The sequence below is a fragment of the Tachyglossus aculeatus genome, chromosome 25 (assembly GCF_015852505.1).
Source record: "Tachyglossus aculeatus isolate mTacAcu1 chromosome 25, mTacAcu1.pri, whole genome shotgun sequence".
Lineage (NCBI taxonomy): Eukaryota > Metazoa > Chordata > Mammalia > Monotremata > Tachyglossidae > Tachyglossus > Tachyglossus aculeatus.
Genome location: NC_052090.1, coordinates 2,661,493 through 2,686,256, shown reverse-complemented (window position 1 = coordinate 2,686,256; position 24,764 = coordinate 2,661,493). Strand labels below are relative to the sequence as shown.

The 24,764-nt window shown below is 43.9% G+C and overlaps 1 non-coding gene across 1 annotated transcript; it reads left to right on the top strand.

Annotated features, from left to right (window-relative positions):
* Positions 1–3,329: 3,329 nt before the first annotated feature.
* Positions 3,330–3,467, top strand: LOC119945591. The gene has a single exon (XR_005456254.1). It is a non-coding gene; the product is annotated as a small nucleolar RNA SNORA7 (small nucleolar RNA).
* Positions 3,468–24,764: the final 21,297 nt, after the last annotated feature.

Genomic DNA, 24,764 nt, shown 5'->3' with positions numbered 1-24,764 from the left:
TTGCATGTGCTTTGCAGTGTTCTTTATGTCACTGAATGGAAGTCTGTTCAGACCCCTGAAATTAAAGTGTTTCTCAAGGGTAACCCCTGACCACCACCACAACCACCCTGCTCTGGATTCCTTCTGGGTCCACTTTCACCCCAACACCACTTCCAATGGGCAACAGGTTTTACACTCTTAGCCACTGCTGCTCCATCATTATCCCCAAATCCACCCAGTTGCCTCTGATGGTACACATTAAGACAATTGCCCCATGCTCTTTCCAGATGAAACCAGCCTGGCTCCAAAGTCCTTTTAAATACCACCTCCTCTGGGAAGAATTTCTCTGGAGTCAAGTGATGGAAAGAGCACAGCTGGATCCTCCTGAGGTGTCTCCTTCCCTTTCCGATCCCCAGGGTTGAGCCCTGTGGCCCTGGGGAATCCAGCCTCTGGCCTCCCTGGGAAGTATGACAGATAATGGTCTTTGTAGAATAACAAATCCCTGATAGACTGTACACTCCTTTGAGGATTATAATTGTATCTACAACTCTATTGTACTCACCTATGCATTTTGAATTGTGCTCAGCACAGAGTAAATACTCAATGAATCTGATTGATTGACTAAGTGGTTGATCCCTCATCCCAGGAGCTTTCCCTAATTTTCTTCTCCCCAGATTATATCCTCCTAAATACCACCTCAGGTATAGCTAGCATTGAGGTACTTAGCTATTCACATTCACTGCTATTTAAGCACTCATTCATTTACTTATTCATCTTTCTATTCTATTGCTATAACCAGTCGAATCTCTCCTTTTGCTCCCTGTTGTAAATCATTCCGTGTCTGCCTGTCTTTCCCAATTAGATTGTGCTGTGAGCAGTGAGTTGGTATTCACAGGGCTGGCTGTGGAAACACCCAGAAAGAATGACGGGAGGCTGGTTGATGTTTGACACTTGTAAAGGAACAAAATAGCCCAGGGATTCCAAGGCAGTCTGCCCGAGTCTCCTATTGCTACCATTTTCAATTCAAGTGAAAAAGCTCCAAACCCATGAATGAGTGCTTTATTTCTCAGAAAGTCATCCTTGATTGGCACCCAGGGAAAGGGGAAGCACCCCGACACTCCCCAAAATCGATGTGTTTCCTGAATTATGTTTGGGCGATACTTCTTCAAAATATAATATCATTACACTGCACAAGAATGCACTTCAAATTTATATTTGCTACTTCTTTTCCTCATCAACCTTATGTGTGTCTCTGAAAACTGTTATTACTGCTTTCAATTTCGTTGCTGTTTACTTAATAGCAGGTTTCAGCTGATGTGACCTTTCCCTTGATCAAAAGAAAATAGACATCAATAGATTGCTATCATCAATAGGATACAATTAACTAGGTGATGATTTAATGAAAGAATAATGTCAGAAGGACATGGTGAAAGAGCTATTTTAAGAACTAGAGGCAATTTTATGCAAAAAAATACATCCTGAAGGTAGTGATTTCATTAGCATAGTGCTTAGCAGTTGACAGCATCCTTGATTTTCTCCTCTTTCTGCTAATTTTATGCTTAAGTGATCATCAAGGTAAGTGATGTGGAAGAAAGCTTTTTTTATTTGTTTGTTTCTGGAAAATTAAGTGAAAATTCTAAAGGTAAGGACTACCTCCAGTCATCTACCTTCAAGGGATATTGCAATCACAAAAATATGAAAGAGATGGACCTATTAATAATCAGTCACATCTCCTGCCTCTTGCTATAGAGCCGATCAGAGGGACAGATAACTTGGCAATTTGCATGCATACATAATCTTGGTTTGGACATTAACATGTTAGAACATTCAGCATTTGTCAAGAACACAGCAAGGAAACTGTTCCTCTGAGAATTGTTTGGAACAAGAGTCAATTTGTGGTACATTTCTTCTTATTAAATTCTTATTTCTCTGTCTAGATTTGGAAAAGTGTTCAGTACAGGGAAATCTGCCCTAATCTCTCTGCCCCTGTCCCACCTACCCTGCCTGGCAGTTCTCCTCTTCAGCAAGGCCTAAACAAGCAACATGGAGTGAAGAAATGAAATGTTAATTCAGATGATTTGATTTTCTTCAAAAACACTTTCTGGCTTCAATAATCTAGATAATTGCATCCATTCACTACTTCCCATACCAATATAGCTGACCCCAAAGTCTTCCAGTAACTGACTCTTTCCTTGAAAAGGCATGAAGGGAAGCTGTGAGGTGGGATTGGTACCTGAAGATTGTTTCTGGTCAGCATTCTCCACGGGAAGCAGAATTCTGGCCTCCTCCAGCTTTGGTGGGCAGTATGACCCCAAGGCATTCTGGAAATCCATGGGAAGTAGACATCAAAAATCATGGGACTGATGGACTCTGATGAAGAGAACATAGAAAATTGCCATCAGCAAAGAGAATGAAATCAAATGATTTTCAATCAATCAATCGATCATGTTTATTGAGTGCTTACTGTGAGGAGAGGACTGTACTAAGTGTTTGGGAGTGTACAATAATACAGAATTGGTAGACATGTTCCCTGCCCTCAACAAGCTTACAGTCTAGATGGGGAGACAGATATTAATATAAATAAATTATGGATATGTACGCAAGTACTGTTGGGTTGAGAGGGGTGAACATATAGCTTAAATTTAAATTTCAATTTAAACATTATTTTCAGAGCTTAATTCAAAAAACTCTCTGCCCATAGAAAGTTTTTTGGAAAGTTTTTTGGAAAGTTTTGGGAAAGTTTTTTGGAAAGTTTTGAGGAGTTTTGTAAAGATATCAGCATTTTATTTTGTTACCTTCAGGTACTGTTTGCATACCTTCTCTTCCATGACCCCTCCACCCACTTAAAGGAGGGTGTAGCCCAGGTCTAATCTATTTGCCTGGTGTCCCCTGGATCCAAGGACCAAACCAGATCAATCCTCCCATTTCATCTCTCCCCAGCCTCCAAATCCACCTGAAAAGGAGGTGCCAAAGGGCAAGGAAGTCCCTTTGGCACCTCCAAAGTCTGAATCATTTTTGGTTTGGGGAATTGAGATTCCCATATACATGGATGGCAACACTTTGAGAAGGGGCTTGGATACCCTCTCAGCCCAGACCAGATTTGGGCCTGGCTTAGACCCTCCTGGTCCTGGAGCTCCAATCACCAGTCAAGTCAGGACCAAAATCAGCAGATCAGCCACTAACCCTGTGGGTTGCCTTCTCCACTTGCTGAACTGATTTCAGTTTGAAATTAGTATCATGTAAACATGAAAGGAAGCTCAGCCAACATCAGTAAAATCCTGATCAGCCGCTGCATTGGAAGAATCTGTATGTCCATTTTTTTTTTTTTTTTGGTATTTAAGCACTTACTTCCCCTCTCAGAATCACGCCTGAAGAGTTTCCAGTACTCTATCAGTCTTGGCTATGGGAAGGAGAGTCAAGCAGAGGCATATCCATTCCATTCCAAACTTGGGCAGTGGCTAGAGGGTGGAAGGCAATCTGCTACAAGTCAAAGTTCACCTGTGTGGGCAGCAGTAGCAGTAGAGAAGCAGCATGGCTCAGTGGAAAAGAACACGGGCTTTGGAGTCAGAGGTCATCGGTTCAAATCCCAACTCCATCAATTGTCAGCTGAGTGACTTTGGGCAAGTCACTTAACTTCTCTTTAACTCAGTTACCACATCTGTAAAATGGGGATGAAGACTGTAAGCCCCATGTGGGACAACCTGATCATCTTGTATCCACCCCAGTGGTTATTAAGCACATAGTAAGTGCTTTATAAATGCCATCATTATTATTATTATTATAGCATGGGAGACAGTCGAGGGCAGAGACTCAAGTTTACTTGGTGGAAGAAGGCAATGGTAAACCACTTCCATATTTTTATCAAAAAAACTCTATGGATACACTTCCAGAACAACTGCCGATGGAGGTGGGGCATTCTGGGAGAGATGTATCCATGGAGTCGCTACTGGTTGGAGACAACTCAACAGCATAAAACAAGGCAAGACAAGTGCTTACTATGTGTCAGGAACTGTACCAAGCCCTGCAGTAGATGCAAGATAATCAGGTTGGACACAATCCACTTCCCACATGGGGCTCATAGTATTAACCCCCATTTTACAGATGAGGGAACTGAGGCACAGGGAAGTTAAGTGATTTGCCCAAGGTCACACAGGAGACAAGTGACAGGAGACACAGGAGACAGTATCGTATTTCCTCCTGCCTTCAAGACATCTACTTGGATGTCCTGCTGTTACCTCAAACAATATATCCAAAACAGAACTCCTTATCTTTCCACTCAAACCCAGTCCTCCCCATCACTTTCCCATCATTATAGACAGCACCACCATCCTTTCTGTCTCACAGGCCCATAACCTTGATGTTATATTTGACTCCTCCCTCTCATTCAACTCACATATTCAATCTATCACTAAATACTGTTTGTTCAACCTTAGCATCACTAAAATCCACACTTTCGTCTCCTTCCAAGCTGTTACCATGTTAATCAAAGCATTCATCCTATTCCAACTTGATTACTGTATTAGTCTCCCTGATGACCTCCCCGCTTCTTGTCTCTCCCTACTCCAGTCCATTCTTCACTCTGCTGCCTGGATCATTTTCCTACAGAAACATTCAGGACATGTTTCCCCACTCCTTAAGAACTTCCAATGATTGCCCATCCACCTCCACTTCAAACGAAAACTCCTTACCTTCAATTTAAAGCACTCAATCACATTGCCCTTTCCTACCTCACCTCATTATTCTCCTATCACAACCCAGCCCTCACACTTCGCTCCTCTAACGCCAACCTACTCATTGTACCTTGATCTCTTCTATCTCGCTGTCGACCTCTTGCCCAAGTCTTGCATCTGCCCTGGAACATCCTCCCTCTTCATATCGGATAGACAATTATTCACCCCACCTTGATATCCTACAAGAGGCTTTCCCTGACTAAGCCTTTCTTTCCTCTTCTCCCACTCCCTTCTGGGTCACCCTGACTTGCTCTCTTTATCCACCAGAGCCCAACCCTACCACCCGGCCCCACAGCCCTTAGGTACATATCCAAAGTTTTTTTTTAAATTAATGTCTTTCTCCCACTCTGTACAATAAGCTCGTTGTAGGCAGGGAATGGGTCTGTTTTATTGATGTGTTGTACTCTCCCAAGTGCTTAATACAGTGCTTTGCACACAGTAAACATTCAATAACTATGATTGATTGATTGAAGTGACAAGGCCAGGATCAGAAAAAAAAAAATGATGGCATTTGTTAAGCACTTACTATGTGCAAAGCACTGTTCTAAGTGCTGGGGGGATACAAGGTGATCAGATTGTCCCACCTGGGGCTCACAGTCTTAATCCCCATTTTACAGATGAGGTAACTGAGGCTCAGAGAAGTTAAGTGACTTGCCCAAGGTCACACAGCAGGCATGTGGTGGAGCTGTGATTCAAACCCATGACCTCTGACTCCAGGTCCTTCTGACTCTCAGGCCCCCATTCTATCCTCTAGGCCATGTTGCTTTGGAAAAGTTAAGGTGGACATTCCCTTTCCACTTTCCTGTAGGCCCACAAGCAGATTCTGCTTCAAATAGTTAACTAAGAGGACTTGTTTCCACTGGGCCAACAGTAGCCATGTGGACCCTTCTCAAAGACGAACTCCATGAGGTTCCTCTCAAAGTTGGTGAGAGTACGGCTATTCTCAAAGATGGTGATGAGGCAGAAATGATCCATGCTGCTTGGGGCATTTAGTCATGTGTTGATGATGGTGGTCACATAGCAGCAGGAGCAGTGGATGAGAAATGTTCCTCTTCAAAACACTATTGGCTTACTAGAAAGAGCCTGGGCCTTTGAGTCAGGAGATTCAGGTTCTACTCCCTGTTCTGCCATTTGCCTGCCTTGTGACCAAGGCACTTAAGTTCTCTGGGCCTCAGTTTCCTCCTCTATAAAATGGGGATTAAATACCCATTCTCCCTCCTATTTAGACTGCGAGCCCTGGGTGGGACAGAAAGATCCTGCCAAGCCCAGGTGGAATTGTCTTTATCAGAAATGGTGGGAAAATGATGGCAGATGGGAGTTGGGATGGAAAGCTGGGAAAGGGAAAGGTTTCAAAGTGAAACCTGGGTCAAGTCAGGACAAGGGGAAGCAAACATCTTGGAAAACAACAGCAGATACACAAGCTTCTTAATGGCCACAACAGCAACTGGTGGGGAGGTATGTTTCCAGTCTTCTTTGTTGCAGTGTAACAAGATAAGGCAAAAAGCATGAAGGTGTGGTCATAGGAAGCAAAGAGCATTATATCCTAAGGTGGGACTCTGGATTTGCCCAGGAATCATATCAATTAACAGCTATCTCCTGGGATATGGCTGGAGTTTCATGTCTTTTCCAATTCTTCTTCTTTCTTGCTCCACCACACACAAACACACACACATACACACACACACCCTGCACAGACACATTTATTCATACACACTACAGACACACATACGTTCAGAAAAGGAAATCTTGCAAAATACAAAACCTGTTATTTTGTTCTTTCTTCATTAAAGTGTTTGTTTATATGACACTGTTGTCCGGTATGCTGGTTGAGGACACAGGACAGAAAAATTTTTCTCAAGGACTGGCAGAACATTCATTCATTCATTCAATTGTATTTATTGAGGACATACTGAGTGCATAGCACTGTACTAAGCACATGGGAAAGTACACTACAGCAACAGAGAAAATCCCTACCCACAACAAACTCACAGTCTGAAGGCACGGGGGTAGGGGAGAGAGATAGACATCAATACAGGTAAACAAACATCAATATAAATAAATAAAATTACAGATATATACATAAATGCTGTGGGGCAGGGAGAGGAGGAAGAGCAAAGGGAGCAAGTCACGGCAACCAAAAGAGAGTGGGACATGAGGAAAAGTGGGACTTGGTCTGGGAAGACCTCTTGGAAGAGATGTGCCTTCAGTAAGGCTTTGAAGAGGGAGAGTGTAATTGTCTGGTGCATTTGAGGAGGGAGGGGGTTCCAGGCTAGAGGTAGGACATGGAAAGATTTAGGCGCAATGAAAAGGTTAGCACCAGAGGAGTGAAGTGTGTGGTCTGGGTTGTAGGAGAGGTTTGAGGTGAGGTTGGAGGTGGCAAGGTGTTGGAGTGCTTTAAAGCCAATGGTGAGGAGTTTTTGTTTGTTATGGAGGTAGATAGGCAACCACTCGAGATTTCTGACTACGAGGGGTGATGTGTCCTGAAAGTTTCTGTAGAAAGATAATCAGGGCAGTGGAGTGAACTATGGACTGGAGTAGGGAGAAACAGGATGTTGGGAGGTCAGACAGGAGGCCTATGCAGTAATCTAGGCGGGATAGGATGAGTGATTGTACTAACATGGTAAGAATTTGGATGAAGAGGAAAGGAAGGATTTTAGTGTTGTTGTGAAGGTGAGACTGACAGGATGTGGTGACGGATTGGATATGTAGGTTAAATGAGAGAGGATTCAAGGATAATGTCAAGTTTACAGGTTCATTCATTCATTCATTCAATCGTATTTATTGAGAGCTTACTGTGTGCAGAGCACTGTACTAAGTGCTTGGGAAGTACAAGTCGGCAACATATAGAGATGGTCCCTACCCAACAACAGGCTCACAGTCTAGAAGGGGGAGACAGACAAAAAAAAACAAAACATGTAGACAGGTGTCAAAATCATCAAAACAAATAGAATAAAAGCTATATGCACATCATTATCAAAATAAATAGAATAGTAAATATGTACAAGTAAAATAAATAGAGTAATAAATCTGTACAAATATATACAAGTGTTGTGAGGAAGGGAAGGAGGTAGGGTGGGGGAGATGGGGAGGAGGAGAGGAAAAAAGGGGCTCAGTCTGGGAAGGCCTCCTGAAGGAGGTGAGCTCTCAGTAGGTCTTTGAAGGGAGGAAGAGAGCTAGCTCGGCGGATGTGTAGAGGGAGGGCATTCCAGGCCAGGGGAAGGATGTAGGTCGGGGGTCGACGGCAGGACAGGCGAGAATAAGGTACAGTGAGGAGGTTAGCGACAGAGGAGTGGAGGGTGCGGGCTGGTCTGTAGAAGGAGAGAAGGGAGGTGAGATAGGAGGGGGTGAGGTGATGGAGAACCTTGAAGTCAAAAGTGAGGAGTTCATGAGTTCATGAGATGGGAAGGATAATAATAATAATAATGGTGTTTATTAAGCACTTACTATGTACAAAGCACTGTTCTAAGCGCTGGGGAAGTTACAAGGTATTCAGGTTGTCCCATGTGGGGCTCACAGTCTGAATCCCCTCTTTACAGATGAGGGAACTGAGGCCCAGAGAAGTTAAGTGACTTGCCCAAAGTCACACTGCTGACAAGTGGCAGAGATGGGATTTGAACCCATGACCTCTGACTCCAAAGCCCATGCTCTTTCCACTGAACCACGCTGCGATGCTGTTTGGGTGGAGAGGACAGGGCAAATCAGGGAGATCTCTAATCTATAATCTTGGTGTTGGTGTTAAGCTTGGTGTTTTTCAGTTACTGATGATAAAAATTGGACAGTCCCTGCAAGGAAGAGGGGCAGGACAGGGTGTTAATAATTTTGAGTTCTGTTGTTGGGACAAAATCAGCAGCAGTAACACTGACTCCTCTCACCTAGAGACAGGCCAGCAAAACAGGATGTCATGAGCAAAGGTGCTGTGAGTAACAAATGCAAATCTTGGTCTCCCAAAGAAGCTGCGTCTCCGAGGTCTGAAACCATCTCACGATATACTTGTGGATTCAGACAAGAACAAGAGCTAAAAAGAGTATGACCTCCACTATTTTTGTTCTCACATCACTCTGACCTAGCTTGAGAAATTGTCCAGCATATTAGAAGTTTTCAATTGTACTATATAAAGAAGTAATCACATCAGCAGGGACTCATGTGATGTATTAGCAACAATATTACATCAAAAGATAATGCACTGGAAAAATCAGGCAGATATAACAAAGAATGTAACCCAATTCAGAATTCCTTCTAGACTTGTAAACTCCTTGAGGACAGAGATCATGTTTACCAACCCTTTTGCATTATACTCTACCAAGCACTTAGTACAGTACACTCCATGAATATCATTGATAGATTGTTTTAGTGAATGAGGAAAAGAGAGGGAGAGAATCAGAGACCAAAATGTCCTTGTGTTGGAAGATGATCCTGCTGATAGTGAAATTATATGAATGTGTAGTTGTGGTTGATAAGACCAATGTGTGATTGACAATCTTTTCTGTTTCATGTCTACTTAAAATGGCCCCAGCTCTATTGTTCCATTAATTATCCATGGCACCCAATGCTGTCTTTGTTTTCCCTTCTTGGAGTCATGAAATTCCTAAAGCCTCTGCTCTCATCATCATTGGCCTAATGCCCAAGCAACTGGTCTTCTCCAGCTGTTTCCCAACTGCTCTCACTAATATGTGGTGTTGTTTGAAGTTTTGCTGCACTGTGTCTCTGCCCAACACCATTGTGCCCTCTGGCTTTCTTCTCATGTCCCACTCAATCAATCAATCAATTGTAATTCTTGAGTGCTTACTGTGTGCAGACCACTGTATTAAGCACTTGGGAGAATAAAAGATAACTGAATTGATAGACATACTCTGCTCACAATGATCTTACATTCAAGAGGCATTAATACAAATAAATAAATTACAGCTATGTATTTAAGTGCTGTGGGGCTTTGGGTGGAATGAATAAAGGGTGCAAATTCTAGTGCAAGGGTGATGCAGAAATGAGTGGGAGAAAAGGAAATGAAGTCCTCTTGGAGGAGATGTTTTCTAAAAAGGCTGTGAAGGTGGGGAGAGTGAACGCCTGCTGAATATGAAGAGGTAGGGGGTTCCAGGCCAGAGGCAGGATGTGGGTGAGGGTGAGGGGTCAGCAGTGAGATAGACAAGAAAGAGGAACATTGGCACATTGAATATGATTAGTTACTGAGTAGGTTGGCAAAATTATTTCTACACCCTTATTGACACCCATGCCCATCGCCCTCACCACTCGTTCCAGACACTTAACTCCCTCCTCAGGCCCCCTGTCCCCCTGCCTCCCCCATCTCTTGCCCCCAATGACCTGGCCAGCTACTTTATTAAGAAAATTGACACTCTCAGTGTTGAGCTCCCTAAAATTGCCCCTGCCCCTCCTCAGTCTCTCCCTAGTCCAGCCCCCTCTTCAACTCACCTAGCAGTATTGCTAGAGGAGATCTCCTGGCTCCTCTCAAAAGCCACCCCTTCCACCTGTGCATCTGACCCCATTTCTTCTCACCTTATAAAAACTCTTGCCTCCTCCCTTCTTCCCTCCATAACTGCCATCTTCAACCATTTATTCTCCAATGGTTTCTTCCTTACTGCTTCCAAATATGCCCATGTCTTCTCATTCTAAAAAAGCCCTCCCTTAACCCCACGGCTCCCTCCAGTTATCACCCCATCTCCCTCCTACCAATCCTCTCCGAACTCCTGGAGCAAGTTGTCTGCAACCACTGTCTCAAATTCCTCTCCTCCAATTTTCTCCTTGACTCCCAACTATTTGGCTTCTGTCCCCTAGACTCCACAGAAACTGCCATCTCAAAGATCACCAATGATCTCCTTCTTGCCAAATCCAATGGCCTTTACACCATCCTAATCCTCCTCGACCTCTCCGCCTAAACACTGTGGACCACACCCTTCTCCTGGAAACATTATCCAAACTTGGCTTCACTGACTCTGTCCTCTCCTGATTCTCCTCTTATCTCTCTGGCTACTTATTCTCAGTCTCCTTTTTGGGTTCCTCCTCTTCCTCCCACCCCCTAACTGTGGGAGTCCCTCAAAGTTCAGTTCTGGGTTCCTTTCTATGCTCCATTTATATCCACTCCCTTGGAGAACTCATTCACTCCTTTGGCTTCAACTACCACCTCTATGCAGATGCTACCAAAATCTGTATTTCCAGCCCTGATATCTCTCCATCTGTACAGTCTCAAATTTCCTCTTGCCTTCAAGACAACTCTACTTGGATGCCCTCTTAGGTCCTCCTGAGCTAAACATGTCCAAAATAGAACTCCTTATCTTTCCATCCAAACCCCTGACTTTTCGATCATTGTAGACAGCACTACCATCCTTCCTGTCTCACAAACCCATTGTCTTGACATTGTCCTTGACTCCCCTCTCTCATTCAACTCATATATTTAATCCATCACTAAATCCTATTGGTCCCACTTCAGAACACTTCTAAAATATGTCCTTTCCTCTCCATCCAAACTGCTACTTCAATACAATCACTCATTTTATCCGACCTGGATTATTGCATCATCCCCCTAGCTGACCTCCCAGCCTCCTGCCACTCCCCACTCCAGTCTATACTCTGCTGTTCAGAATATTTTTCTACAAAAATGGTCAGGTCATATCACCCCATTCCTCAGAAAACTTGAGTGGTTACCCATCCACCTCTACATCAAACAAAAACTCCTCCATCACCTTTAAAGCCCTCTATCACCTTATCCCCTCCTACCTCAGCTCACTAATCTCCTACTACAATCCAGTCCACACACTTGGCTCCTCTACGGCTAACCTTCTCAATGTGCCTTAATCTCACCTATATCACCGCCAACTCCTCAACTACATCCTGCCTCTGGCCTGGAACTCCCTCCCTCCTCAAATCTGTCAGAAATGTACTCTCCCCTCCTTCAAAGCCTTATTGAAGGCATATCTCTTCTAACAGGCCTTCCCAAACTAAGCCCCACTTTTACTCGTCTCCCACTCCCTTTTGAATTATCCTGACTTGCTCCCTTTGCATTTCTCCCCTCCCAGCCCCACAGCACTTATTTACATATCTCTAATTTTATTTATTTGTACTGATGTCTGCCTCCCCCACCCTAGACTCTAAGCTCATTGTGGGCAGGGAATGACACTATTTATTGTGTGTTGTGCTTTCCCAAGCACTTAGGACAGTGCTCTGCACACAATAAGTGTGCAATAGATATGATTGATTGAATGAATGAATTAGAGTAGTCAAGTTTGCAGGCTAGATTGTAGTAGGAAATCAGGAAAGTTAAGTAGGATGGGGGAGATGATTGAGTGTTTTAAAGCCGATTGTAAGAAGTTTCTCTTTGATGTGGAGGTGAATGGGCAACCACTGGGGGTTCTTGAGGAGTGGAAAAACATGGACTGAATGGTTTTGTAGCAAAATGACCTGAGCAGTAGAGTGACATATGGACTGGATTGGGGAGAGACAAGATGCAATGAAGTCAACGAGGAGGTTGATGCAGTAATAAAGGAGGGATAGGATAAGTGTTTGGAGAACTCCTTCCCACCCACAGCTTCTTCTCCCTCTATCCAAGCCCTCCACACTCTTTGCACTGCCCCCTCCCCATTCTCCAATCCCATTCCTGTTATAATGTCTCAGCACCACCCCTTATCCCACTCCCCACTCTCTGTGCCGGCCCCCATCAACTCACTCCCATCCAACCCCGCCCCACCCCTTGCACCATCATGTCCCCCAGGACCACCCCCATAGCCTTAACCCAATTCAGACTGTGGAACCCCCACTACATCATGGGAAAGCTTCCCTTCATCCTTGACTTGTTCCTAAGATGCTCACTGCTCCTCCTCACCATCACTGAAATCTGGCGCTCCCCAAATGGCATGATCTTCCCTGCTGCTCTCTCTAGAGGGGTCCTCATCTTCAGTCACTCCCCAAGACTCACTGGGAAAAGGGGAGGAGTTGGGTTCCTTCTTGCTCCCCAGTGCCACTTTCACACTATTCCACCTCCTCCATACCTCTTTTTCCCTTCTTTTGAACCCCATATCATCCATCTCTACCACCCAATCCAGATACTAGTCATCTCTCAGGCCCCACCTTCAAATTTTTGAAACATTTTGATCCTTTTCTCATGTTCTCTCTCTCTTTTTCCATCCATCCATTGATCCTCGGAGACTTCAATATCCACATATATGGTCCAATGACCCTTCTGCTGCCCTCTTTCTATCACTCCTCAACTCCACTGACTTCCTGCTCCACCCCAGCTCTCCCACTCAGCAGCATGGACACATGCTTGATCTTATCATTTCTAGTCACTTTACAATCCTTACCTTCACTAACTCTTAAATCCCTCTACCTGACCACAAACTCCTCACCCAGCTTCTCTCCCACACTCCTCCTCCCCACAAATCTGCCCTGTTCCCTGACAGAGACCTCCTATCTTTTGACCCCATGTAATATTCTCCCACCATTGCACTCATTTAGACTCCACACCCGAACTACATTCCCTTGTAGGCCAAAATGACTCCCTCAACACCACCCTCTCTCCAGAGTTCAACTCCATTGCTCCCGTATCCTGTTGTGGATCTTGTACCACTAAACCACAGATCTGGATCACCTCCACAGTCCAATTTCTTTACTTCTGTACATGAGCTGCAGAGTGCTGCTGGTAGAAATCTAGATAACAGGCCAATCTCATCCTTCTCAAGTTCATCCTTACATGTTTTAAATCTGACCTCTCCTCTGCCCAGCAAAATTATTTCTCCATCCTTATTGACACCCATGCCTATTGCCCTTGCCACTTATCTCAGACTTTTAATTCCCTCCTCAAAGCCCTTGTCCCCCCACCTCCACCATCTCTTGCCCCTAATGACCTGGCTACTTACTTTATCGGAAAAATTGAAAATATCAGGTGTGATATCCCTAAAATCTTCCCTGCTCCTCTTCAGTCCCTACTTTCTCCTGCCCCATCTTCAACTCTCTGATCTTTCCCAGCAGTACTAAAGAGGAGACTGCCTACCTTCATGCAAAGTCCACCCTCTCCACCTGCACATCCTACTCCTTCCTTTCAAACCTTATCAAAACTTGTTCCCACTTCCTTCTTCCCTCTCTGACCACCATCTTCAATGGTTCACTCTCCAATGGCTTCTTCCCCACTGCTTTCAAATACGGTCATGTCTTCCCTATCCTAAAAAAAACCTTCCCTGGCTCTCATGGCTTCTTCCAGTTATCACACCTTCTCCCTCCTACCATTTCTCTCCAAACTCCTTGAGTGAGTTGTTTAAACCCACTGTCTCAAGTTCCTCCATTCCACTTCTTTCCTCCACAGAAACTACCCTCACATCGATCACAAACAATCTCCTTCTTGCCAAATCCAATGGACTCTACTCCAACCTAATCCTCCTCAACCTCCCAGCTGCCATTGACGCTGTTGACCAAAAAATGGCCAAAAACCACTACCCAGTTCACACCATCAGAGTCATATGCAGCAGACTCTGAAAACAGACTCATCAGGTTGACTGGATTGCCCCTGGTGATCTTGTCTTGGATACAGTAGGGAGAGACAGCAGAGCTAGCTCCCCTGAAGCCAAAATGATAGCATTAATAATAATTATGGTATTTGTTCAGCTCTCACTATTTGCCAAGCCCTGTACTGAATCATGGGGTAGACACAAGATAATTTGAACAGACACAGTCTCCATCCCACACGGGGCTCCCCAGCTAAAAGGAAGGGAGACAGAGAAGATAAGTAATGTTTACACAGTCACACAGCAGGCAAGTGGTAAAGTCAGAATTAAAATCCAGCCCCTCTGTCTCTCAGCTCCAAGCTCTTTCCACAAGGCCACACTGCTTCCTAAATGGGAGAGAAGAGCAGTGACTTGCTCAGTCACTCCATTCTTTCTCTTACAGGGCCATTCATCTGTTCCTGGGCAATGATAACCCTTCTCTACTGGGTTACTTATTTTAATGAAAACCAATTGTTCATATGTAATCAGGGAGAGAAATTCTTATGAAGCATTAAGATGCTATAAAGGCATTTTAAAGTACATTTACTAAAATTCCATTAATGGTCACAAAAATTAAGCTTGAATTTATAGCTATACAGCTATAAACCCAACATTGTGTTCTGCTGAAATATTTTTATTAAGCTGGGCAATTAATTAAAAGTAGGTTGGCTGCTGAATATTAGAAGGAAACAGGCAAGTGATGAGGGGTTTTCAACTGTGGGATAATAGGGAAGTGTCCATCAACCGAACAATTGAAAATCAGCAAGCTCAGTTCTCCAACCAATCAATCATAGTTTTTGAGTATCTAGCAGAGCACTGTACTAACTGCTTGGGAGAGCACATTGCCTGTTAGTATTCACAATCCTTGCTTTCAAGAAGCTTATAATATAGAGGAGGTGACAGGCACGAAAGTATATTAGAGGTAGGGGAACTGGTCCTGGCTCCCTGTGGCCCAGAAATAATAGTGGAGAGAATAATAATTAATATTTTTATGGTACTTGATAAGTACTTACTATGTGCCAAGCATGTAGTTACAAGATAATCAGGCCAGACACAGTCAATGTCACATTTGGAGCTCACTGTCTAATCCCTACTGTCCAGGTGAGGGAACTGAGGTACAGAGAAGTTACGTGGCTTGCCCAAGGTCTAACAGCAGGCAGATGGTGGATCTGGGATTAGAACCAAGGTCCCCTGACCCCCAAGTCCATGCTCTTTCCACTAGGCCATGCTGCTTTTCTGTTGCAACTGGTTCTGTGGGGAGACTGCTTGGGGTGTTGCGTTTCTAGATTCTAGCTGAGGGGTGCGACTCCCCAGTAAAGGCTGGGGAATCTTACTGTGCCCTTCCTTAGGAAAGGCTCCAGAGTAAAGGTAACAGGGAAAGGAAAGAGGAGGAGAGAAGAGAAAGGATAACTGGTTGGAAATGACCAACTAGAATTGGAATTAGTGACTTCAACTTGATTTGAAGCAACTCTCTCTAGTGAATGGAACCCTCATTGAATAGAGGAATAATAATAATAATAATATTTGTTAAGGGTTTATTGTTTGCCAAGCACTCTACTAAACACGGGGGTAGATACAAAATAATCAGGTCCCACAGGGGGCTCACAGTCTAAGTAGGAGGTAGAATGGCTTCCACCTTTCACAAAAAGAACTACGTAACCATAGTCTGACAGTGTGGTCCAGTGCAAAGAGCAGGAATATGAGAATAGGAGACTCAGAGTTTTAATCCCAGCTGTGTCACCGGCCTGCTTTTGACTTTAGGAAAGTCATGAGCCTGTTTCCTCATCTGTAAAGTGGATAATTCACATCTGCTCCCCTGGGTCTCAGAATGTAAGTCCTTCATTCATTAATTCATTCAATCATATTCATTGAGGGCTTACTGTTTGCAGAGCACTGTACTATGCGTTTTGAAAGCACAATTCAGCAATAGAGACAATCCCTCCCCACAAAGGGCTTACAGTCTTGAGTCCTATGTGTGTTAGAGTTTATGATCTCATTATCTTGTCTCTTCCCCAATGCTTAGAAGATTGTTTGCTACATACTAAGGGCTGAATCAATATCATAACTAACTCAGGCATTTCTTGCCATAAGTGTAGCAGTAGTAGTAGTAGTAGTAGTAGATGTAGTAGTAATAGTAGTATCATCATCATCATCATCATCATCAATCGTATTTATTGAGCGCTTACTGTGTGAAGAGCACTGTACTAAGCACTTGGGAAGTACAAGTTGGCAACATACAGAGACAGTCCCTACCCAACAGTGGGCTCACAGTCTAAAAGGGGGAGACAGAGAACAAAACCAAACAAACTAACAAAATAAAATAAATAGAATAAATTTATAGTAGTAGTAGTAGCAGCAGCAGCTGCTGTAGTAGTATTTATTAAGGGCCCAGGATAGCTCTTTAATAAAACCAGGAAAGAAGTAAATGAATGAACTATAAACATGGTTCTGGCCCCCAAGAGTGTCACAGTCTAAGAGGAAGGGGTGGAGGGGGTTGACAAAAGTCACATAAGGAAAGAGCAAGCTAAAATATAAAAGACAAGGATGATGACAATTTGATAACTACAACAGGAGCTGTAGGGTTTCAGGCTTCTCATGCCTAGACCAACAGTTACAGAAGTCCCAACCACAGCCATGGCTTTGGCTTTCCCAAGATTTGAAAAGCTTAGAAGGCCACATTTTTCTGTTTATTGAATCCTTCCTAGGATGGAGCAGGGACTGAAGGGAATCCCGGTGGGACAGGGCAACTCCTCTCTGGCATGGTGGTCCCCGGAGAGCAGAGGAAACGTCATATTGCTGACATTTCTTTGACATCTTTCTGAGCTGGAGCAAGGCTCAGAGACATGAGGATGGGGTAGCTTCACTCCTTTATGTATGGGAAGGAAATTTATAAAAGCTATTCCAGATACAATTCAAGAATCTACTCCCTAGCTTCTCAGGTCAATCACTTATCCATGTAATGAGACTGTGGGAAAGATGCCCGGTCAAAAACTCTGATAAAGTCCAAATACATGATAGCATACCATATGTGGAAACAACAATAGAAGTAATTTAATAATCTCATTCACATATAAGCAAATTCATCCTATCCACGAGCGAGCTAATTGTACCACAGGATTCCCAACATGTTAACTGTTCTGGTAATGATAGTAATTGTGGTATTTTTTAAGGAGGAGCAAGGAGCAGCATGGCCTAGTGGAAAAAGCACAGGCCTGGGTTCTAATCCTGAATCCACCACGTGTCTGCTGTGTGACCTTGGGCAAGGCACCTAACTTCTCTGTGCCTCAGTTACCTCACCTATAAAAAAGGGGACTCAGTACCTGTTTTCCTTCCTACTTAGACTGTAAGCCCTGTGTGGGATAGGAACTGTGTCTAACCTGCTTATCTCTTATCTTCCCCAGAGTTTATAACAGTGCTTGACACGTAGTAATGCTGAACAAATTTTAATAATTATTACAATGACAATTATTATTGTATGTTTACTCTATGTCTAGCACTGTACTAAGGGCTGGGAGAAAAACAAGATAATCAGATCAGATAATCAGGTCATCAGTCTCTGTTCCAATGTAGGGATTTGCCCAAAGTTACACAGCAGGCAAGTGACTGAGCTGGGATTAGAAGCTAGGTTTTCTGACTCCAAAGCCTATGTTCTTTCCTCTAGGCCCTGATGCTTCTCAACAACTCTAATCACTTGTTAATTGGAACCATTCTCTGAGGATGCCTCATCTTCTCTCTGACTGACTGGGGAAAGAGGAAATCACCAAGGGAATAATTCCATTCATACATCCTCTCTCCATTTCCACAGTGCAGGCAGCATGGTGGCCATGAGGTAAACCCAATCTGTCCTGCCAAACTAAAATGCTGTGCTGCAGAATTTGAAGAGTACACTTCTGAAACCTCTTCCAGCTCAACAGATTATAAGCACCATTTTTTTCTTAAGTCTATGACACAGTTTTCAGAAACTGCTCAGTGCAGATGATTGGGTTCCAGAGGCTCATGCACAAGAAATATGAAAATAATGGGAATCTATTTGCAGATTAAACCCAGTGCCAAGTCTGACAATAAAGCTGAAGAAACTAGTCATATGCCCATTCATACTCAGAAAACCCTTCACACAGCCAAAGGTTTTCATTAGCAACACAAAATTTAAAGCAGGCACTGAATTTTGCTACTTGGGTAAAACATCATTCCATGATGTCCAGATAGAGAAAGAGACAGGAAACACATGGCTTTCAGAAGCCTGCAAGGCTGAGTGGCAACAAGTAGTCATTCATTCATTCAATCGTATTTATTGAGTGCTTATGGTGTGCAGAGCACTATACTAAGTTCAACGTCTGCGAGGCTATTGTGGTTTCCAACTTCTATAACTAGAAGACCTGGACCTACTACAAAATTTAAAAAAAAAACACGTTCAGCTTCTAGAGTATTTTTATCAGCATCCTCTAGGAACAGTTCTTAACAACAAGTGCCTGGATGGGATTAGAACCAAAAGGTCCTGTGACCTACTCAGCCGACTGCATTTATGAACAGTTTCCAGCCGCCCATCTCCGTTGGGTGGGATATGAAAGGACACCCAAATATCTACTGCAGAGGAAATGGAAAGGGGAAATAAAAGTGTGGCCTATTGGCAGAACACTATAGCAATCAAATCAGCAAGGTGGGCAGAAATTAGGAGCAGGTTTTCTCTCCTTAAGCAAAGGTTAAAGGAAAATCAAGATTCCAAAGGGCAGCACCTGAAAAAAGGGGACAAGCCCACTGTGAGACAAATGCATTAAAGCAGCAAATATCTACCCTGGCTTGTAAGCAATGCAAGAGTGTTTGTAGGTCCTAGATTGGTCTTCCCAGAACAATCCTGAATTTATGGAAGGATGGGTGGAGTTTACAGTCAAGAACAATGAGTGAGGTTCCATCAAGACATGAAGATTTCAGGAACAAGAACTTAGCAAAATAACTGGCTTTAGTGCCAGTGGTTTGTACTTACTATCTTTCATCCCTCTCAATCAGGTTTCCATTGAAGCAGTAGGTGCAACAAGTTGGTAGGCTGGCAAAGGTGGAACATATTGAGAAGGGCACACAATACTTTTCCATTCAAATCAAATCAAATATGTCCAAAGTAACCAGGGACCAGTACAAATGCTGTGCCATAGCACTAGAGATAAACAAGTGTTGCCAAAGTAGTTGCCTCGGTAACCACTGAGGTCTTGTGGGACCAACTTATCCTGCTGATTTCAGAATTCCTGATGAATCTGCCCACCAAACAAGATGTCCTAGGGGACTCTTTACCCAAAATTCCACCAATGTTGGCATAGCCTCATCAGGCCTTCCCCCATTTCTATTTGTTTCACAACTTCTCCATAGCGGGGAGGCGAGGTTTGGACCCAGAGCAGAAAATGTACTGTGATTCCCCACCACAACCCAGCCCACATACTTTGCTCCTCTAATGACAACTTACTCACAGGTCCTTGATCTCATCTATCTCGCTGCCCACATCCTGCCTCTGGCTTGGAATGTCCTCCTTTTTCATATCTGACAGGTGATCGTTCTCCCCACCCTCAAAGCCTTATTAAAAGCACCTCATCTCCAAGTTTCCTTTCCTAACTAAGCCCTCATTTTCTCTTCTCCCAATCCCTCCTGTATCACCCTTGCACTTGAATTTTCACGCTTTATTCAATTCTCCCTCAGCCCCACAGGACTTATGTCCTCAATATCAAACAAAAACTCCTCAATATTGGCTTTAAGGCTTTCCATCACCATGCCCCTTCTTACCTCAATTCCCTTCACTCCTTCCATGTCCCAGCCCATACACTCTGCTTCTCTGGTGCTAACCTTCTCACTGTGCCTCGATCTCCCCTGCCTCAGTGCTGGCCCTTGGCCAGCATCCTACCTCTGGCCTGGAACGCCCTCCCTCCTCAAATCTGCCAATCACTTTTCCCCCCTTCAGAGCCCTACTGAAGGTGCACCTCCTCCAAGATGTCTTCCCAGGCTAAGCCCCCTTTTCCTCAGTTCCCCCTCCCTTCCGTATCAACTCAACTCACTCCCTTTACTCCACCCCCTGACCCCTAGCCCCACAGCACTTATGTATATATGCATATATCTACAATTCTATTTATTTATATATTTATATTGATGTCGGTTTACTTGTTTTGATGTCTGCCTCCCCCCTCTAGACTGTAAGCCTGTTGTGGGCAGGGATTGTCTCTCATTATTGCTGTATTGTACTTTCCAAGCACTTAATACAGTGATCTGCACACAGTAAGCACTCAAAAAATATGACTGAATGAATGAATGAATTACATACATACCCATAATTTAATCATTTATATTAAAGCCTGTCTTCCCTTCTAGACTGTAAGCTCATTGTGGGCAGGAGATGTGTCTGTCATATTATACTGTACACTCCCAAACACTTAGTACAGTACTCTGCACACAGTAAGTGCTTAACAAATCAATTGATTCATTCATTCATTCAATCATATTTATTGAGTGCTTACTGCTTGCAGAGCACTGTACTAAGTGCTTGGGAAGTACAAGTCGGCAACGTATAGAGACGGTCCCTACCCAACAATGGGCTCACAGTCTAGAAGGGGGAGACAGACAACAAAACAAAACATGTAGACAGGTGTCAAAATCATCAGAACAAATAGAATTATAGCTATATGCACATCATTAACAAAATAAATAGAATAGTAAATATGTACAAGTAAAATAAATAGAGTAATAAACCTGTACAAATGTATACCAGTGCTGTGGGGAGGGGAAGGAGGTAGGGTTGGGGGGGATGGGGAGAAGGAGAGGAAAAAGGGGGCTCAATCTGGGAAGGCCTCCTGGAGGAGGTGAGCCCTCAGTAGGGCTTTGAAGGGAGGAAGAGAGCTAGTTTGGTGGATGTGTGGAGGGAGGGCATTCCAGGCCAGGGGAAGGACGTGGGTAGGGGATGGATGGCGGGACAGGTGAGAATGAGGCACAGTGAGGAGGTTAGCGACAGAGGAGCAGAGGGTGCAGACTGGGCTGTAGAAGACGGAGTCTGTGAAGCCAAGGTTGGATAGTGTGTTGAGGAGAAGGGGGTGGTCCACAGGGTCGAAGGCAGCTGAGAGGTCGAGGAGAATTAGATAGAGTAGGAGCCACTGGATTTGGCAAGAAGGAAGTCATTGGTGACCTTTGAGAGGGCAGTTTTGTTGGACTGTAGGGGTCAGAAGCCAGATTGGAGGGGGGTCAAAGAGAGAGTTGGCATTGAGGAATTCGAGGCAGCAGGTGTAGATCACTCATTCTAGGAGTTTGGAAAGGAAGGGTAGGAGGGAGATAGGGCGATAACTAGAAGGGGATCACACATCACTACATCACAAATCACTACAGCCAATGTGCCCCACCCCTCCTGGAGCTCAAGCTGGGCAGAAGATGCTGAACAACTTTGGGAAGCAAAAGCTTTACATGGAGCTAAATATTACATTGCCTATATTAATAATCTTGAATGTTTACATACTTTGCTGATTGCATTACAATCTTATTGTTATACGTGTTTATCCGCTCGCTCATCAATTAGTGGTATTTGCTGAGTACTTTCTGTATACAGAGCACTGTACTATGTGCTTGTGAAAACATAACAGAGTGGGGAGACATGATATCTGCCCACAGGGAGCTTACAGACTACAGGGGGAAAGAGATATTAAAATAAATGCCTCAATAAAATCATATCTCCTCCAAAAGGCCTTCTCTGAATAAGCCCTCTTTTCCCCTACTCCCTCACTCTTCTGCATTGTTTATGATCTTGTATTTGTACCCTTTAAGCTCCTGATACTCGCCCCGCCCACTGCCCCACAGCAGTTATGTGCATATCTGTATTTTTTTAATTGTCTATTTCAGCCTCTGGACTGAAATCAATCAATGTTATTTATTGAGCACTTTCTATGTTCATAGCACTGTACTAAGTGATTGGGAAAGTACAATACAATAGAGTTAGTAGATGCAATCCCTGCCCACAAGAAGCTTACAGTCTACAGGGGGAAGTTAAAAGCTACTGGTGATTGGGGAACATGCCTACCAAATCTGTTGTATTGAATTCTCCCAAGTGCTTAGTACAATGTTCAGAACATAGTAAGTACTAAATAAATAACATTGATTAATTAATAAATAATGTATAAGGGAATAGTAGAGGATAAGGGTATTTATAAAAGTGCTGTAGGGCTGATGTGAATAACAAACGGCTAAAGAGGTTCAGAGACAAATATACAGTCAATTCAGGAGGAAGGGCAGTTAAGGGAAATAGGTCTAAGTCAGGAAAGGGCTCTTTTTAATGGTATTTGTTAAGCATTCCCTATTTGCCAGGTACTGTACTATGAGCTGGGGTAGATTCAGGCTAATCAGGTTGGAACAAATCCATGTCCCACATGGGGCTTGCAGTATTAATCGCCATTTTACAGATGAGGTAACAGGCACAGAGAAGTTAAGTGATTTGCTCAAAGTCACACAACAGACAAGTGGCAGAGCGAGGATTAGAACCTAAATCCTTCTACATCTCCCCCTCCTCCCCCTCTCCATCCCCCCGCCTTACCTCCTTCCCTTCCCCACAGCACCTGTATATATGTATATATGTTTGTACATATTTATTACTCTATTTATTTATTTCTTTTACTTGTACATATCTATTCTATTTATTTTATTTTGTTAATATTTTGGTTTTGTTTTCTGTCTCCCCCTTCTAGACTGTGAGCCCACTGTTGGGTAGGGACCATCTCTATGTGTTGCCAACTTGTGCTTCCCAAGTGCTTAGTACAGTGCTCTGCACACAGTAAGCTCTCAATACAATTGATTGATTGATTGATTGATTGATTCTGACTCCCAGATACATGCTCTATCCACTAGCCACACTGGGTAGTAAAGTATAACAGAGTTGTTGGAAGACACATTCCCTGCGCACAATGAGCTTACAGCCTAGAGGGGGAGAGAGAGATTAATATAAATAAATAAATTATGGTTATGCACATAAGTGATATGGCGCTGGGGAAGAGATGAATAAAGGTGCAAATTAAGTGCAACGGTGACACAGAAAGGAGTGGCAGAAAACGAGATGAGGGCTTATTCATGGGAGGCCTCTTGGAGGAGATGTAGTTTTAATATAACTTTGAAGTTGGGGAGAGTAATTGTCTGTCAGAAATGAAGAGGCAAGTTGTTTCAGGCCAAGGGCAGGACATGGATGAGAGGTCGGTTGCATTGTGATAGGAAATTAGAGAGGTAAGGTAGGATGGGGGAAGGTGATTGAGTGCTTAAAGTCGATGCTAAGGAGTTTCTGTTTGATGCAGAGTTGGAAGGACAAGTGAGGGAGGTTCATGAGGAGTGGGGAAACACAGATTGAATGTTTTTGTAGAAAAACGATCTGGGCAGCAGAGTGAAGTATAGACTGGAGTGGGGAGAAACAGAAGGCAGGGAGGTCAGCAAAAAGCCTGATGCAGTAATCAAGGCAAGAGAGGATAAGTGCTTGGATTAATGCAGTAGTAGTTGGGATGGAGAGGAATAGGCTGATTTTAATAATATTGTGAACTGACAGAATTTGATAACAGATTGAATATGTGGGTTGAATGATGACAATGATAGTATGTGTTAAGTGCTTACTATGTGCCAAGCACTGCAGTAAGTGCTGGGGTGGATTCAAGCAAATCAAGTTGGACAAAGTCATTGTCCCATGTGGGGCTTACTGCAACTGTCCAAGGTCACACAGCAGACAAGTGGTGGAGCAGCGATTAGAACCCAGGTCCTTCTGAATCCTACACCCGTGCTCTGTCCACTAGGCAATGCTGCTTGGTACAGTTTGGCATGTAGTTAACAAATATCACAATTATTACTAGGATGAGGATGAATGAAGGCATCTGTGCAAGGGACTGATCATCCCTGGGAATGAAGATAGATGGGTTTTCCCCCTTCATAAATCTCTTGGGAGAAAGAGTCTGCATTGCTTCCCATGTGCTCCCTTTTTCTGCTCCCTGTGAAGGAAACATTTATTCCTCTGAAGGAGCAAGCTCTGTCTTAGCACCTAACAATAATAATGATGATGGCATTTATTAATCACTTAATCCTCTTACTGTGGGGGTTCCCCAAGGTTCAGTGCTTGGTCCCCTTCTGTTCTCAATCTACACGCACTCCCTTGGTGACCTCATTCGCTCCCACGGCTTCAACTATCATCTCTACGCTGATGACACCCAGATCTACATCTCTGCCCCTGCTCTCTCCCCCTCTCTCCAGGCTCGCATCTCCTCCTGCCTTCAGGACATCTCCATCTGGATGTCTGCCCACCACCTAAAGCTCAACATGTCGAAGACTGAACTCCTTGTCTTCCCTCCCAAACCTTGCCCTCTCCCTGACTTTCCCATCAGTGTTGACGGCACTACCATCCTTCCCGTCTCACAAGCCCGCAAACTTGGTGTCATCCTCGACTCCGCTCTCTCATTCACCCCTCACATCCAAGCCGTCACCAAAACCTGCCGGTCTCAGCTCCACAACACTGCCAAGATCCGCCCTTTCCTCTCCATCTATACCGCTACCCTGCTCATTCAAGCTCTCATCCTATCCCGTCCGGACTACTGCA